The 19,480-nt window shown below is 41.8% G+C and overlaps 1 protein-coding gene across 2 annotated transcripts in view; it reads left to right on the top strand.

The window, feature by feature from the left end:
* MTRES1 (mitochondrial transcription rescue factor 1) overlaps positions 1-19,480 on the top strand; it is a 53,351-nt gene that overhangs the window by 6,708 nt on the left and 27,163 nt on the right. The window contains exon 2 of one of the 2 annotated variants that reach the window (XM_082404903.1): positions 2,919-3,015. The exons of the other annotated variant lie outside the window; for it this stretch is intronic. The gene's annotated coding sequence lies outside the window, so the exon portion shown is untranslated. The remainder of the gene's footprint in view (positions 1-2,918; positions 3,016-19,480) is intronic. 2 annotated transcript variants of the gene reach the window in all.

The following is a 19,480-nucleotide window of genomic DNA, read 5'->3' as shown; positions in this document are numbered from 1 at the left end:
GCAGGACTTCCAGGACAGCAGTGTCAATTTCTGGACTCTTTTGGAGCTAGGAGAACACTGGATCTCTGCATCCCTGCTTTCCAAGAAGGGATGTTCTGTCCCTTGTCCTCCCTCTACATTCCCCACACCCCAGAAGGCCTTTAGTGCAGCCGTATTAGAATTAGAAAAGGGGAGCTGATGAGAGCCAATAGCATTGTATCTGAATTTGTGTTATCTCAGGACGTATTTTTGGCAGGCTTTACTCTATTTTTCTTTGTCATTACATGTTCTTCAAAACATTATTCATAATGACCGTACAAAATTCTTTCTTATTGAATGTTTGTTCCTATTGTAGATAACCTCATAAACATCCTAACACACATGTTTTGTTTTCATTTCTGGTTATTTTCTTAATGGTACATTCCTAGTTTGGATCTTGAAATACACTGCCAAATTGTCATCTAGAAATGTACACTCACAACAGCAATGTGTGAGATTGCCAAATCCACAAACCTTTGCTAAACGTGAGAATTATAATGTAAAAATATTTTTTAATTTCATAGGAGAAAAATCTCATTTTGACTTGCATTTTCACTATCAGTGAGATTAAGCTTTTTTCAGTTATTTATTAGCCATTTGGATTTTTCTTTTTATGAATTGTTCTGCGTACATTTTGCATATCCCCGGAAGTGACATGTGTCATGAGTGTGCTCAGGGTGAGGAGACAGTAGACTCAGATGTCATTTGGTTAGGTCATATAGAACCTACATATGGAAAGGATGCAGAAGTAAGTCAGTGCAGTCAGCCGGGCTTCAAAGCAGAGAGAGCTACAGTATTTTCCAGGATAGTCAGAACATGTTTTCAGACCCTGAAATCCTCCTTGGGGGTGCACAATTGCAGATGATAAAATCTCGGTGAATGAGGGTGAGATCAGTACTTCAGGAAGCTTACTGGTCTCTCTCAACACCCAGTCTTACATACCTGAGGCTAAAACAGTTCTGTACATAAACTCTAAACATGTACTACAGGCCACCGCCACTGGACCTGGAGCACCTCTTCAGTCTTGGAGTTATCACGCTTCATGATTACAGGGTATGGTGCCCTGAGGCATGAACTTGGTCCTCTTAATCACTTTCAGCCTCAAAGGAGAACACATCCTGGTTCAAGTACATTTTCAAAGTTAGAATATTTACTATAGGTCTTAGTTGTCCACATATCTGTGGGTGTCAAGCTAATAAGTTGTTTTTTTTAAATATATTTATTTATTTATTTTTGGCTGCATTGCGTCTTCGTTGCTGCGCAAGGGCTTTCTCTAGTTGCGGCGAGCAGGGGCTACTTTGCATTACGGTGCGTGCGCTTCTCACTACGGTGGCTTCTCTTGTCGTGGAGCATGGGCTCTAGGCGCGTGGGCTCCGTAGTTGTGGTTTGTGGGCTCTAGAGTGCAGGCTCAGTAATTGTGGCGCGCGGGCCTAGCTGCTCCGCAGCATGTGGGATCTTCGCAGACCAGGGCTTAAACCCATGTCCCCTGCATTGGCAGGCGGATTCTTAACCACTGCGCCACCAGGGAAGTCCCTAATAAGTTCTTGAACCAGGGAAAGCCTCTTCCTGTTGAGTTCTTATGTATTGTAAGAACTCTTTACATATTAAGAAACATTCGCTCATTAGAGATTGGAGTGAGGCTTTTGCTCATATGCTTATATCTGACCAGAGTCAAATTAAGTATAAGGACAGCCGGACACTGCCACGTGTACCAACATACAAGGGACCCTACAGCATCATCAGAAGTGAAATTAGAAAGAAAATATTTTCTTTTTTTTTTTTAAGATTTTTGTTTATTTATTTATTTATTTATTTAATTTTTGGCTGCGTTGGGTCTTTAGTTGCAGCACGCAGACTCTTCGTTGCCGTGTGCGGGCTTCTCTCTAGTTGTGGCGTGCTGGTTTTCTCTTCTCTTGTTCAGACACGCGGGCTTAGTTGCCCCGCCGCAAGTGGGATCTTAGTTCCCTGACCAGGGATTGAACCCGCGTCCCCTGCATTATAAGGCGGATTCTTTACCACTGGACCACCAGGGAAGTCCCGAAAATATTTTCTTTAAAACCATCCTCTCCAGAGAATTCTGTATGTGGTTAGAAGCAATATTTGATATACACTTGGGGAAGTATTTGAATGAAGTAATATCCAAACTGTTAACCTGTTTTCTTGCTTGTTTTGTTTTGCCGGCTTATTTGCTTAAGATAACGGAGGACATGTTGAATGGTGCTGCCACTGGGAGTTCCTCTCTCTTCCTTAAAATTCTCAAACTCTCTTTGAAAGAAAGATAGAAGGGAATTCCCCAGCGGTCCAGTGGTTAGGACTCCACGCTTCCACCGCAGGGGGCACGGATTCAATCCCTAGTCAGGGCACTAACATCCTACATGCCACATGACGTGGCCAAAAAAAAAAAAAGGTAGAAATATTTTTAAATATTGAAGGTACAACAATTAGTTACCCTACCCAGGGTACCCAAATGTCTTGGTTATTTTTTACTTATTCTCAGCCCTTTTTTTCTGCCCCAACATGCTGGAGGATGATAGCAACCTACATTAGCATCGATATCTCTGGACAGCAGCAATTCCCAGGGGAGTCATTGGGAGCACAGGTCTGCCGGGAAATCAGACCCTTCAGAGGGGTGTGGTTTGAAAGAGTTTCCTAGAGTTTAGAATCACTAGTGATGGCATTATAGCTTTATTAATTAGCAATAAAGGGTGTAGCATAAGTTGTAAAGCGTTAATCAGTAAAAAGCACACATATGACACAATGAGTAAACAAATAATTCAAAATAATTAGTATTTATTCCCTGACTGTGTACCTGCCATTGCAAATAAGGAAGTTCAAAATATAGTGCTTGATTTGCAATTTTTTCCCTTTAATTGCATCTGCCACCTGCTGTTAATTTGAAGCAAATTAAACCCTGAAGGCAGCATCCAAAAGTAAGAAGACTAAGCAGATTTCACTTTTCGGCAAAAATTATACAACAGCTTCCCCATCTTCAAAACGGTGAGTCATTCTTTTCCAGTTGTGATAAACTATTTTCTGTTTCAATAGCATGCCCCAAGAAGTGACACGGTGATGCTAAGGGTATGACAACCAACTCCCTTCTGCATGCTGGGCTACATAAGCTACGTGAAACCCTTTTCTCTTTGGGGTTCTATACCAGTGCTGTCCAATATAATTATAATGCAAGCCACATATTTTAAATGTTCAATTTTCTAGTAGCCACATTAAAAAAGTAAAAAGAAACAGGTAAAATTAATTTTGGTAAGGTATTCTCTTTAACCCAATATATCCAAAATATTATCATTTTATCATGTACTCAATATTAAACAATTATTGATGAGATCATTTATATTCTTTTTAGGTTCCATATTAGTTATCTATTGCAGCATAATAAATTGCTACCAACTTAGCAACTGACAAGAACACATTTATTATCTCATAGTTTCTGTGTGTCAGGAATCTAGGCATGATTTAGTGGATTCTCTGCTTCAAGGTCTCTCAATCAACAAGGCTGCAATCAAGGTATCAACCAGGGACAGGGTCTCATCTAAGGCTCGACTGGGGAAGAACACTTCAAAACTCACATAGTTGTTGGCAGGATTCAGTTCTTAGTGACAGTCAAACTAAGGGGTTCACCTTGCTGCTGGCTGTCAGCTGGAACCCACTCTCAGTTCTTTGCCACATGGGTCTCTCCATGTGGTGGGTTACTTCATCAAAGCCAGCAAACCAGAGCCAATAGAAAGAGTCTACCAGCAAGATGGAAATTACAATCTATGTCATATAATTGTGAAAGTGGCATCCCATCACCTTTGCCATATTCTGTTGGGTAGAAGGATGTCACAGGTCCCACCCACATTCAAAGATTCCAAGAAGGTGTGAGGCAAGGATTATTGGGAGCCATCCTAGAAACTGTCCATCACAGTACTATCTTTGAGATCCACTGTGTATTTTCCACTTACAATACCTCTCAAGTCAGATCAACCACATTTCAAGTGCTCAATAGCCAATGACTAGCGGCTACCATATTGGACAGCAGTATTCTGTAACAGCGAAGCCCATACATCTGGGAATTACAGGATACCCGAAAACTGGTGTAAGCAATCATGTGTTTATATGGACAACTTAAAAGAATTGAAAGTATAAAATATAGAAGGTTAAAAACATTTTGTTACTTTTAATAGGTAAAGAACTTGGGACTTCCCTGGTGGTCCAGTGGTTAAGACTCCACACTCCCAATGCAGGGGGCTCGGGTTGCATCCCTGGTCAGGGAACTAGATCCCGCATGCCGCAACTAAGAGGTAGCATGCCACAACTAAAAACAAAAAAAGATCCCACATGCTGCAACTAAGACCCGGCGCAGCCAAATAAATAAATATTGAAAAAAAAAACCTTATTACTATCATTTTAAATCTGGATCCTCAAAGCAACTAAGGCCGGGAAAACAGTTTTGCATTTGTTTTTACAATTTTATATTATTCTTCGCGCTTCCCCTGGCTTACTGGGCAAGTCCTATAGGCTGAGAGAAAGAGCTAAACAAAGGCAATTTACAGAAGGGTTAGGTAACCATAATATCAGAGGGCTCCCAGAAAGATATCTTGGTAAGTAACCTTATACTTTTCCCCTGCTTGATTCCTAGCAGGACCACTTTAGCCAGTCAAAACAAAGAATCGATCCTTGCATAATATTTTACCAGAAATAGGAGGCTCAGAGGAGGGATGAAGATGGGGATAGTTTCCAAGCAATTCTCCAGTTCCCCACTTGACCCCTGTGCGAGGCAGCCCTGTGTGAAGAGGAGCTGATCCCTGATAAATTAATTAAACAGGGAGGCCATTAGACTGAGGTGGCGCTCTGCCTTGGCAGCCTACATAAAAGCACACCCAAACCTAAGCCTGTCACTGCCTCAAGATGATGAAATTGAAACCGAAGGACAACCCATCACAAACAGCCAAATAGGCTTTCCCAAATAAGGCAAACACTTAAGCTCTATAGCCAATCAAAAAACTTCTTTGCTTTGCTTCTGCATCTGTTCTCTAAAAGTCTTGCCCCAGCCCCTATCAGTGGAGCTCTCTTAACCACTTCCAGTTTGGTGTTGCCCAATTGGAATGGATGTTTGCTGAAGTAAACCCTTCACAATTTTAATGTGCCTCAGTTTATCTGTAACAACCCCAAGCATGAGCTGGTAGAGGAGTCTGCAGATGGACTGTTTTTTTCACTAAAGCCTAGGCATCCCACATGCAAGCCAATGGGCTCACTCGAACTCCTCCGAGCCCTTCGTGCCACACAGCACTCAGTTCAAGTGTTAACTCTATATGCAAATGTGCACTTGTTTCAGCTGTTCACATGATATGTTCATGCATCTGCTCTCATGTCTTCCCCTGTCACCTCTCTAAAGACAGCCCCAAACCTACCCTGACTTCTTGTGGGAATTTCCAGTCCTACCTCCCCAACTGCCTCCTGGATATTTCACTCTGAATATTCCCCTTTCATTTTCAGCCCAACATATCTATCAGCAAATGTCAAACGTTAAATGCCCCTCCATGGGCTACACAGCCTCAGCAGGGGCTGGAGGCATTCTGCAGAGCCAAAGGCAAGGTGGGGAGGTGGGCATCAAAAGCCATGCAGCAGCACTGCCCGGGTCAGGGCTGTTTCCACACAATGACTAGATCCTATGGATTTTAAAGAGTTTAATCTTCTCAATATACATAATCATATAGGTAGACATGAATGAATCAGAGTTATTTTCCCTTTCTGTGTCCCAGAAAGCCCTTGACTCTGGAAGGGGAAGTATTTCCATTAGTGTGCCTCAGTGCGGCCCTAGGTAATCCCTGCCCGCGTCAAACACCAAGGCTACAGGGGTATCCCCAGTCCTGGGGAAATGGAGTAAAAAAACTGCCAAGTCATGGTTCCCCCGGTGACCATAACTGGTAGTACAAAATCATCCTAAATCTTCATCAGTGACTCACAGTCAGATGAAATATAAGATTCATAAGATGTATGCTGGAACCCAGGGTGGAGAAATGATAGCACCTAATTTGATTTTATGTGACTAGTAGGTAATGAATGGGAAGGATAGCGTACTTATACAAATGTCCTTACTCATTAAATTCTTGTAGTAGAAAGAGTAACATCATTTTACAAATCATATAAAACAAAGACTATCATGATGGTATGACACCATCATTCTCTCCCACTCACCTTTTACCAAACAATTCTGAGGCTAAGATTTCATTTATCACCAAGATCTGAGCTCATATATATATTTTTTAATTGAAGTATAGTTCATTTACTGAGCTAATATATTTGTAATAAACAAAATTCAGTTGGGGCTTCCCTGGTGGCGCAGTGGTTGAGAATCTGCCTGCCAATGCAGGGGACACGGGTTCGAGCCCTGGTCTGGGAAGATCCCACATGCCGCGGAGCAACTGGGCCCGTGAGCCACAATTACTGAGCCTGCGCGTCTGGAGCCTGTGCTCCGCAACAAGAGAGGCCGCGATAGTGAGAGGCCCGCGCACCGCGATGAAGAGTGGCCCCCGCTTGCCACAACTAGAGAAAGCCCTCGCACAGAAACGAAGACCCAACACAGCCATAAATAAATAAAAATTTAAAAAAACAACTTTCTAAAAAATAAATAAATAAACAAAATTCAGGACCCGGGGTGCTATAGACTGAATGTATCCCCCTAAAATTCATACTGTAGGAGAGGAAAAAAATTTTTTTTCCATCATTCTAAGTTCTTGGCTGGGGCCCCTGTAACAAGACAGATTAACAAAAAAAAAAAGAAAAAATGAGTTTTTTAACATGTATACCTCATGTACACATGGGAGATACCCAGGGAAAAAATCGGTAACTCTCAGGGAGAGTTAGATTTTAAGCTTAGAATTCAGGCTTAAATATCATCTTCAGCTAAATCACAAAAAGAAAAGGTGTAGGGGAGGCCAGTTATGGGTTGGTGACCAGGAAAGTTTGGTGCCTTCTCTATTGATGAGTCTTTAGTGATTTAGAGTCAACCTTCCCTTCCTGGTACAGAAAGGGAGTCACCCTTACAAATGGAGATTTCCTTTGGAAATACAAATTTCCCTTACACAGAGGGAAAAAGGGTACAGAAAGGGTAACTTCTACTCTGTTTTCAGAGGTTCTCCTGTGTCTGCTGTTTCTCAAAATAATCCTTATGCCAAAGAGGCATATTTTGTGGTGGCATATTCTGCCATCCTTCAGTACGTTGAAACCTAATCTCCAACATGATGGTATTTGGAGATAGGGCCTAGGCAGTTGATTATGTGATTAGGGATTAGTGCCCTTATAAAGAAATGCCAGAGAGCTCCCTCACCCCTTCTGCCATGGGAGGACTCAGCAAAGACTCAGTGAGAAGAGGGCTGTTTATGAACCAGAAAGTAGGAGAAACTGAATCTGCTGGTGCTTTGATCTTGGACTTCCCAGCCTCCAGAACTGTTAGAAATAAATGTGTTGTTTATAAGCCACTCAGGCTATGCAATTCTGTTACAGCAGCCAGAACTGAATAATACAAGGTGTAGGCACATCTAGACCTGCCCTTAGACCCAAATTAGGGGGACGTTAGACCCAGCCTTCGCACCTGTGCCTCTAGGATGCATCCACTCTGTAACTAACGCCAAATGCTTCTCCACATCTCTTACCCTCTGTCTTCAAAACAAAGGCAGGGGACTTCCCTGGTGGTGCAGTGGTTAAGAATCCACCTGCCAATGCAGGGGACGATCGCTCATCCGGGAAGATCCCACATGCCGCGGAGCAACTAAGCCCGTGCGCCACAGCTACTGAGCCTGAGCTCTTGAGCCCGCGTGCCACAACTACTGGAGCCTGTGCTCCACAACAAGAGAAGCCACCGCAATGAGAAGCCCACGCACCACAACGAAGAGGAGCCCCCGCTCACCGCAACTAGAGAAAAGCCCGTGCAGAGCAAGGAAGACCTAACGCAGCCAAAAATAAACAAACAAACAAACAAACAAACAAATAAATAAATAAATAAATAAATTTATTAAAAAGAAAAAAACAAAGGCAGATGGTTGGTGTGTTGGGCCACTGCCGAAGTGGAAGATGGACATTGCCTTGGGCTGTGGGAAGGATGTGAATGGCACAACCATTTAGGTAAGAGAAAAACTGAATTAATTAACTTGTCAATCCTTCCTCTGAGATATGCTAGTGCAGTAGGTTCCCACATGATGGATTACAATTTCTCTGGTGTCAGAAACTGCTTCTCTTCATATTTGTAATTTGCAATTCTGGAGGGTCTTATGACCCTCCAGAGGGTCATGGAGGGTGGTATTCAACACAATTGCCCACAGCTGCTGAGGAACATCTTGCAATATAAATTTTCATACACATAAACTTGCTGTAACATGAATGAAACATGATGTCAATTCTTTACAATGGAAACAAGATGGATACTGAACACAAGAATTTAAATTGCTTTGCTTTTACTAAACTATTAAATAGTATTTAAATATTTAAAAAATAAATTCAAGATGTTAGCTTTAAAGAATTTTGATTTAAAATATTGATATTCAGGCTTCCCTGGTGGCGCAGCAGTTAAGAATCCGCCTGCCAATGCAGGGGACACGGGTTCGAGCCCTGATCCGGGAAGATCCCACATGCTGCAGAGCAACAAAGCCCGGGCACTACAACTACTGAGCCTGTGCTCTAGGGCCCGCAAGCCACAGCTACTAAGCCCATGCACCACAACTACTGAAGCCTGTGCGCCTAGAGCCCGTGCTCCACAACAAGAGAAGCCACCGCAATGAGAAGTCCGTCGACACAACTAGAGAAAGCCTGCACGCAGCAACGAAGACCCAATACAGCCAAAAATAAATAAATAAAATAAATAAAATTTAAAAATAATAATAAATAAAAAATAAAATAAAATATTGATATTCATTAATAATTTGCTCTTTTTAATTTTAGCAGATAATTTTGACTATTTTAGAAAGTTTTAAATACATATATTAAATAATTAAAATTTTGTATTGTTTGTATTAATTTTAACATACAGTTTAATGATACACACTACTATGTATAAAATAGATAGCCAACAAGAACCTACTGTAGAGCACAGGGAACTATATTCAATATTTTGTAATAACCTATAAGGGAAAAGTATCTGAAATAGAGTAATAAATAAATAAATAAATATAAAACCAAATCACTTTGCTATACACCTGAAACTAACAGAAATTGTAAATCAACTATACTTCAATTTAAAAAATAGATAAACAGCCTGCATAGGCTTTGTAACCATAAATACACACACACACAGTTTAATGAAAACCTATTTGAATACAACTATATTTTCATTTTTAATCCTCTAGTCCATTGCTAAAAAACTTGATAACATTATTAGTAATTTTGCTGAAGTGAAAGTACGAAAAATAGATTTACAGAAACACTTATAAATTATGTATGTCTTTTTTTTTGTCTCACCCAAACATCAGTAGCCATCAACAGAACACTGACATGTGCACTAATAATTACATTTAGTCAAATTTCACCAACTTCCTGTTGTATAAAAACCATCTCTTTAAACATGCTTTATTTTTGTCATTATGAAGGTATATTTATCAATGCAGGAGGTCAAAGCATACTTCATTTCTCAGTTGTTAGCTTGATTTATAGCTTTTAAATACTTAGACACTTGGAATGTGCCTCCATTTGAATGCTTGCCCTGCGTGTTAGTGACCTAGGATGAATCAGGTGCCTGTTATCAATCCGTCAGAATTAAGAGCAGTATCTGTCTGGCACATTTACTCATAACTGAAATCCCGGCAGCCATTCAGAAATAAGAGAGCCCTTTTAAAAAATGAAGCTATTCCTGAAAATTGTCCACTTATAATGCTGTCTTATGATAGGATGTCATGGACAGAAAAAGACCAGAGACATCCTTTGTAAAGTCATATGCAGAAGGGTCATATATCACAAAGCGACAAGAAAAGCTCAGCAGGAGAAAGAAAGCAGATAAACCAAGGAGACATTTTAACTGTTGTTGAAAGGACCATATCAATGAGCCCATAATAGATAGGAAGGTGAGATTTTGTCAGACTTAATCCCCAGGGAAATGAGAGATCAGTCACTCTTCGAGACTGAGAAATATACTGTGGACAAGTTGGTAAGAAGCAACTTAAGAGAAAAAGGAATCAAGATTTCTTGAGCACCCGCCATGAGCCAGGGCCAGTGCTAAGCACCTAAGATACGCTGATGCCTTCAGCTACATGACACACCAGAGTTTTTAACAGGATTTAATACATTAAAGCTACAGGAGACTACTTAACGCTTAATGTAACCAAGCTCTGTGCTCGTGTGCCAACTGCGCAGAAAGCCAAACAGCAGGTGTTTGCAGCAAAGTAAGGGCTTATTGCAGGGCATCAGGCAAGGGAGTGGGAGACAAGCCTCAGATCCACTCCAACTTGGTCTCTGAGTTGGGGATGTTTTAAAGAGGAGGAACAGAGAAGCTGGGGTTAATCATCATCTAGTGATGTTTCTTAATCGTAGTTTCAGAGGTCAGGATACCTACTGTTTATGAGTCTCTGCTCTGGTGATGCATGACCCAAGGGTCTGTGAGTTCACCTTGCCCTGGAGAAACAACCTGAGTCTGTGCATTAACAACGTTATCAACAACAGCAATTTTAGTCCTCTGACTCTGGTTGATTAGTGTTCAGTTAGCACAGGATTGGGGTCAGAGGGGACAAGACAGGGAATGAAGTTTTGGAAAGACAGGTTAATCATAAATTCGGCAGGGAAACTCGGCTTTAGGGGGTTGCATTCATGCCTGTAGGGCAAAGTTCAAACTTGTTAGTAAGCTGCTCACCACCTGTGCCCACCTGGCCCTAATTAGCCACCCAGTCTCCCCCTCCCCCAGCATATTGCCCTTCTCACTGTCCCCAGCACACCAGCCATTTCATGCCTCTGTGCCTTTGCCCATGCTGTTCACGTGGCTGGGGGTGCCTTAATCCACTGGCAAACTCCCGCCCATCCTGCAAGCCTCAGCTTGAAACCGAGCAGGACCCTGTGGGGCTCCTGGCCACGGAAGCCTTTCTATGTCCCCCGTTTCTTGCTTGTAGGAAATAGGCTTCAGCCTCCATGACCTGAGTTCCAAAGGGCAGGTTCAAACAGTTGCTGATCAGGGAAGAGAGGGGATGCAGAGACAAGGGAGGAGCAGTGGGAAATAGTGCAGCCTTGGGACAGGATCCTGGTTCCCCCTCAAGGGATACACATGACAACATCTCTGAGCTCTTCTGCAGAACTAAAACCCCCAACAAATGGCAGATGTTAACTACTTGATGAAGCATTCTTCATTCCAGAGAGAAGGTCAGAGTTGGATAACCTCGAGAACCACAGAAGCTCATCAGGAGACCACCTGAGGCCAGATTAAAGGAATGCAGGCCCAACACACACCCTGATCCTTCTCAGCAACCCCGCCCTTGAACCACTGCTATAAAACTCCTCACCAAATCCCCCCTGGGTAGGGACACACAGTTTTGAGGGCATGAGCCCACTGTGTCCCCCTTTCCCTGGCAAAGCAATAAAGCTATTCTTTTTTTGTTTCACCCAAAATTCTATCTCTGAGATTTGATTCAGCACCAGTGCACAGAGGCCGAGTTTCAGCATCAAGCTCAAATGTCACCTTCTCTGTGATGTTTTATCAAATTCTTCCAGGCCCAGCAAGTTTATTTCCTCTGTTTCCTTAAAACCCTCCGCATCATCATACATATTAAAACATGTTGTGTTGCATTACGATGACCTGCTCTTGTGTCTGTCTTCTCCAGACACTAAGTAGTTCCTCATGGACACTGCAGTATCCCAGCACCTACACTATGCCTGGAACACAATAGGGATGTAATAAATGCACACTGACTGAAAGAATAATTGAATGAATGTACACAGGTACTATTTACTGAACAATGACATGTAAACAACAGACATGAAAGCAACTAACTAGAATATCTCAGAGTAGCTCACTTTTGTTTTAGTTCAGTCTGCTGGATGAGATCTGGGCATTACCCTTCTTTCTTGGCAATATCTTTGAGACACAGGAAGCAAGTGAATGATTCAAATGATATGACTTGCGTCAACATATAATCTGCCAACAATAGATCACTTTAGACAGGGGCAGAACATTCAGCAGTGATGGAAATATTCTATATTTGCACTTGCTGGTATGGTAGCCACTAGCCAAATGCAGCTACTGAGCACTTGAAATGTGGGAAGTGCAAATGAGGAACTGCATTTTTAATTTTAATTAATTGAAGGTAACCGCACATGGCTAGTAGCTACTATATTGGACAGCACAGCTTTAGATAATCATTAACACACAATGTAACAAGGAAGAGCCAATTCTGACTCCATGTTGGATCTGTTTCTTTTACTTTAACCCTTGCTTTTCATCACTTTTGTTATTATAATCACTGTCTGTAGCTATAAGCATACAGAATGGCCTGCCACAGGGAACCCTGCCCTCTGCCTGACTGTTAAAGTGCCTTTGTTCAGCTCACAGAGAGACGTTCTGACCCTGCCCACCTGTGAATGGTTGCAGAAAAGAAAAAATTAACACAGCCCCACCTATTCTGCAAGATAAATGGCCTTTTTACTTTACTTCCTCACCTCCCCCCTCTCTGTTCCATAAAAGAACCTGTCACCCAGACCCCAATAAGATGGTTTATTTGGGGTACACTAGTCCGCCATCTTCTCGGTCTGCCGGCCTTCGGAATAAAGTCACTATTCCTTGCCTCGACACCTCGTCTCCTGATTTACTGGCCTGTCATACAGAGAGCAGAGCAAGCTTGGACTTGGTAACAACAACATTGTAGGGAAGTTCTACCTCATTGTAATTGTTCTGTACACAAAACCAAAAACTCAGCCACTGACAGGCTGGGTAATCTTAATAACTTCCTTAACTTTTCTGTTTCTCATTCTACTCACCTATAAACCCAGCAGTAGGGACTAGATGTTGTAAGACTGACAGCTGCAAGCTCCGCGGATGTACATCTCTGGGGCTCAGTTCTCTCTGCCGCATCAAGCCCTCTGGAGGGACAGCTGATGGGAGCAACCCTCTACCCCTTCCCGAAGTGCGAGGGCAGACATAGGCTTATGTGCCCTTGTGGATTCCAGGGGTTTTCTCCAGAGAATTCCAGATGATAGGTTCATTCCAACCTATGAGTCAGAGGACCATGCTGAAAACACCTAAGGTCCCTGGGGGAAATCCCATGTTCTAAATCTTAAAGAAGAATGGGAAAAGGCCTCACTAGTGCAAAGCAGTGCATCCTCAGGCCCTTTCAGTTCTTCAGGTTGGAGCCGACTAGGGTAGCTCCCTGTGTCGAGGGGTAAAATCATTCAGCTTCTTTCCCTTAGGATTTTGTGCTTAAAAAGAGTGAGGCTTGTAAAGCCAGCTGGGCTTATAATCATGTTTACTAAGCCTGATTATCTAATTTCCACCTGTCAAAAAAGCACTTTGCAATTCTCAGCTCCAAGGAGAGAAAATGCTAAATCCCCTCCCCAGGGTCTCTGAGACAACTGGGCTCATGTGCACATAACTTGGAAAGACCTAGCCAGTCCCTTTTTCTTAAAAAGGGAAGGGGGAAGACAGAGAGAGGTGGGGAGAGAGAGAGAGAGAAAGAGAAAGGAGAAGGAAGAAGAGGAGAAGGAGGAGGGGGAGGAAGGGCAGGAGGGAGGGGAGGGTACGAAGGTGGGGGAAGAGGAGGAGATAGGGAAAGAAAGATGGGGAGCGCTGCTGAAGCTCTAGGCTGGCGGCTCGCAGTTGAGCGAGCATCTGAATCACCTGGAGGGCTTGTTAAAACACACTGCTGGGCCCTATTCTAGAGTTTCTGACCTAGTAGGTCAGGAGCAGGACCCTAGGCTGTGCATTTCCAAGTCCTCAAGTGATGCTAAGACTGACGATGAGCCTGGCACCACACTTGGAGAGCCACGGTCATCGCATCAGCCCTGGGCTATTCTTCTTGCAGTTCCATACAGGGTTTGAGTCAGTTCCTCAAAAGGAAAAGATGTGTAAGTGTGTGTGCTTAGAGGGGACTTGGTTAATACGTTTCCGCATTGTCCCTCCTGCTGCCCAGACAGATGTGTGGCAATGCAGACTGATGCACAGTGGCCGCTGCCGGTGACAGGAGCCGTTGGGAAGATCTGGAACACCTTGAAGGTGGTTTCGGTCACCTGGCCCGCATCCTTGGCTGGAGAGCATGCAGGCTAAGGGCGCACCTGTGCACAGAGGGACAGCTTTCTCCTCAGAGTATCACAGCCCACCTCCCCTCACCACCCCCCACCCCCTTGCAGGATGCTCGTCTTATCACCATAACTTGTCAAAGGCCAAATGATAAAAGCATTATCATTTCCTGTCAAGAAAGAAGAAAATCTATAAATGAGTAAGGGCTTTTTTTTTTTTTTTTTTTTTTTTTTTTTTAAATAGTGTTTTGTGGATTTTTTTCCTTTTTTTTTTTTTTTTTAATTTACTTATTTTTATTATGTATTTATTTTTTTTTTTTTTTGGCTGTGTTGGGTCTTCGTTTCTGTGCGAGGGCTTTCTCTAGTTGTGGCAAGCGGGGGCCACTCTTCATCGCGGTGCGCGGGCCTCTCACTATCGCGGCCTCTCTTGTTGCGGAGCACAGGCTCCAGACGCGCAGGCTCAGCAGCTGTGGCTCACGGGCCCAGCTGCTCCGCGGCATGTGGGATCTTCCCAGACCAGGGCTCGAACCCGTGTCCCCTGCATTGGCAGGCAGATTCTCAACCACTGCGCCACCAGGGAAGCCCTGAGTAAGGGCTTTTAACAATGGTCTGCATTGGTCATTTACAAGAGAACAGTTTATATTTTCATAGAAAGACCATAGATAAGGATGATTAAATTGGCCAGTTCATTGAAGGATGTTAGAGAGATACCCCACCTGTCAGCAAAGATCCAGAGCTCATCTTTCCTTTTTTTTTCTTTTTAGCTAACACATATATATTACTTATCACACGGCATGCACTGTTCTAAATACTTTACATATATTAACTTATTTAACCTTCACCACCATCCTTTAAGAGAGATATACTATTATCCCCATTTTACAGTAAAGGAAAGTGAGGCATGGAGGTTAACTGACATGGCCAAGGTCACACTGCTAATAAGTATCAGAACCAAGATATCTGGCTTTAGAATCCATGTTCATAACCATTCTATAGACTTTTGGTGTTTTCTGTTCATCCCTTTACTCATTTGTCTTGAGAAAGTTTACAGCCGAGAATGGAATACTTGTGTGGATGGCCCACCATATATATTTCCCAACAGGAAAGTCTGGTTGAGAAACAGCCTCAGGATATCAGTTGCTGGGAAAAAAGAGAATCAAGGTAAAGTGACCTGGAAGATCTCAACGGACCCTGACAGGCAGCCTCATGCCCCCAGCTTCTCTCACTAACTGGACAGGAAGATTTGTATTGACCAGCCATCCAGCGCTGAAGATATGGCCAACCTTTTAACCTGGCTCTTGCCTGAATTTCTTTCTACAAATACGCATTTATCCTGCCCCTGCTACACGCAGAACACTAGACTAGATACTAGACGGCAGGGTGGGGAAAGGAAACAAAACATGGTTATCACCCTCTGGGGGCTGCCAGACTGGGAGGGGATAGAGGTAAACAGGCAGTTGTAATACCACAGTTCATCTTATTATTAGTGACAGTTCAGTCTGCTGGATGAGATTTGTGAGATGCCTTCCTACTTGGACAATATCCTTGATGGAGACGTGGGAAATTGCTTTTATTTATTTGTGCCAGGCACCATAATGAGCATGTTTACATAGGTAGGGTTGGCAGATAAAATACAAGCCACCCAGTTAAATTTGAAGGCATATGTCCCATACAATATTTGAGACATACCTATACTAAAAAAGTATTTGTGGTTCATCTGAAATTGAAATTTCATTGGGCATTCTGTATTTTCATTTGCTAAATCTTGCAGCCCTGTGCACAGATTATCTTTAATCCTCACAGTAATTTTTTGAGGTAGTCACTATTATTGTCTTCATTTTAGAGATCCGGAAACTGAGACATAGTCACATTAAATAACTTGTCCAAAGTCATACATCTATCTGCTAACACACATTAGAAACCAAGTTCTTAGGCTGCTTTGTTTCCACCAATGGCCAATTTTGTGCATTTTATGTTGATAACTATCATTATCTGTCTCAATGAATCCCATTTTCTAACCCTGTTCTCAAATTATCTGAGTATACCCTACTCACTGACCAACATGTAAAGTTCTGGGCCCTGATTTTCAGAGTTAAGAAACAGATTCAAGTACTATATAAAAGGAGGCTAGGGATAGCATTTACTCATTATAGCAAAAATCAGATTTGTAATTTCTAAGAATGTGTGTTTTAGTGCAGTACACACACAAGGGGAGTGCAAAAAAAGATCAGATACTGGAGCCCCATGACACCTGAAGATGAGAATACTACAACACAACAACTAAACTAATCTGGGGGACAGATGGCAGTAACATTGTAAGTTTGTACTCTGGAACATGTGAGTTTGAGATTATTCAAGTTTAGTTCTTCATATGACAGTTAAAACTGCCTGACAGTGAATGAGTGAATTTAACTTGGTTCTTTGTGACATCGATGCTTTCTGTCCTCTCTCCCAACTCCCTGTGTTGGTCATTTTCCCCCCAGCTGTTTAAAAGAAAACAAAGCCCATTTAATAGTGTGCCAGCATTTGAAACACCACCAATCTTCCCCCTTTAGACTCAAAGCAAAGGCTTATTTCCTGATCAGATCCTAATAGTTTATCAAAAGTTCAACATTGAATTAGTTAGTAGCCTTGAATTTTAAGGTTTCCCAACATATGACACAATTACCTATGGTGGTTCTTTAATCTTCACCAATATTTTTCCATTAGAAAAAAAGAGAGTTTCCATAATCATGCCATAGGATTTGCTTCCATTCAAGCTCTAAATATACACAATTCAGCCATATGAAATTGCTATCTTTATAGGTTAAAAATGGTTACATATCGGCAATCTCATGTGGTTCAACCTAATATAAGTACACCCAATATACCTGCCATTTGCAACAACATGGATGAACCTGGAGGACAATATACTAAGCGAAATAAGCCAGACACAGAAAGGAAAAACTGCATGATCTCACTGATATGTGGAATCTAAAAAAGTAAAATGCAGGGACTTCCCTGGTGGTCCAGTGGGTAAGACTCTGTGCTCCCGATGCAGGGGGCCCGAGTTTGACCCCTAGTCAGGGAACTAGATCCTGCACACATGCAGCAACTAAGAGTTCACATGCCACAACTAAGACGTCTGCATGCCGCAACTAAGACCTGGCACAGCCTAAATAAATAAATTAAATAAATAATTAATTAATTAAAAATACAAAAGTCAAATACATAGAAGCAGAGAGTAGACTGATGGTTCCCAGAGTTGGGAGGTGGGGGAAATGAGGAGATGTTGGTTAAAGGATACAAAGTTGCAGTTCTGTAACATGAATAAGTCATGGGAATATAATATACCATATGATGATGGTAATTTATAATAGTGTACTGAATATGGAAATTTACTGAGAGAATAGATTCCAGGTGCTCTCATCACACATACAAAAAGACTAACTATGTGAGGAGGTGATGTGCTAATTAGCTCAACTATAGTGATCATTTCACTATGTATATGTGTATCAAATCATCATGTTGATGAAACTTAAAAGCTTTTGCACAGCAAAGGAAACCATAAACAAGACGAAAAGACAACCCTCAGAATGGGAGAAAATATTTGCAAATGAAGCAACTGACAAAGGATTAATGTTCAAAATTTACAAGCAGCTCATGCAGCTCAATATCAAAAAAACAAAAAACCCAATCAAAAAATGGGCAGAAGACCTAAATAGACATTTCTCCAAAGAAGATATACAGATTGCCAACAAACACATGGAAGAATGCTCAACATCTTTAATCATTAGAGAAATGTAAACCAAAACTACAATGAGATATCATCTCACACCAGTCAGAATAGCCATCATCAAAAAAATCTACAAACAATAAATGCTGGAGAAGGTGTGGAGAAAAGGGAACCCTCTTGCACTGTTGGTGGGAATGTAAATTGATAGAGCCACTATGAAGAACAGTATGGAGGTTCCTTAAAAAACTAAAAATAGAACTACCATACAACCCAGCAATCCCACTAATGGGCATATACCCTGAGAAAACCATAATCCAAGAAGAGTCATGTACCACAGTGTTCACTGCAACTCTATTTACAATAGCCAGAATATGGAAGCAACCTAAGTGTCCGTCGACAAATGAATGGGTAAAGAAGATGTGGCACATATATACAATGGAATATTATTCAGCCATAAAAAGAAACGAAATTGAGTTATTTGTAGTGAGGTGGATGGACCTAGAATCTGTCATACAGAGTGAAGTAAGCCAGAAAGAGAAAAACAAATACCGTATGCTAACACATATATATGGAATCTAAAAAAAAAGGTCATGAAGAACCTAGGGGCAGGACGGGAATAAAGACGCAGACCTACTAGAGAATGGACTTGAGGACACAGGGATGGGGAAGGGTAAGCTGGCACAAAGTGAGAGAGTGGCATGGACATATATACACTACCAAATGTAAAACCAGTAGCTAGTGGGAAGCAGCTGCATAGCACAGGGAGATCAGCTCGGTGCTTTGTGACCACCTAGAGGGGTAGGATAGGGAGGATGGGAGGCAGGGAGATGCAAGAGGGATGAGATATGGGGATATATGTATATGTATAGCTGATTCACTTTGTTATAAAGCAGAAACTAACACACCATAGTAAAGCAATTATACTCCAATAAAGATGTTAAAAAAAAATCATGTTGCATACTTTAAATACATACAATTTTTATTAAAATATAAAAATAAAAATTTAAAAATACACATGATATATAAATCAGTGCAATCCTCCTTCATTCTTCCTGGCCATTAAGACAATAACAAAAAGATTCCGAGTTACCTGTACAATATCCACCCAAATATAGATGTTGAAATTGTGGGATAGCAGAAAATGAATGGTGGCAAGGCACGTGTTCATGGAAGCTTAGAACAAATTATAGATTCAGAGCATGAAAGACTGCCCTTTAGAATCTTCTAAACCACATGGTTCAAAGAACTGAGAATACCACTGGCCAAAGAATTTTTCCTTTTCCTTTTACTAGTAAACTATAATTTTTGGCTTCTCTTTCGGGCTAGGGTAGAGAACAAATAAGAAGCACATTTATTTTTTAAAAACTGCCACCTACCCTGATATAATCCTTGGTATTTAAGTATATATTTTGGGGCTGAGACTGTTTCTCTTCATTGTTTCACGGTTTGGGTCACTTTGTTTCCTTGCTTACTACTGACATTGTCTTATCATCCTACAACTCCAACATCCTTATAACAAAGAACACTATTAAAATTGCACAACTTCAAAGGAAT

The sequence above is a fragment of the Balaenoptera borealis genome, assembly GCF_965194805.1.
Source record: "Balaenoptera borealis genome assembly, chromosome: 9".
Classification (NCBI taxonomy): Eukaryota; Metazoa; Chordata; class Mammalia; order Artiodactyla; family Balaenopteridae; genus Balaenoptera; species Balaenoptera borealis.
This window is presented reverse-complemented; position numbering and strand designations above follow the sequence as displayed.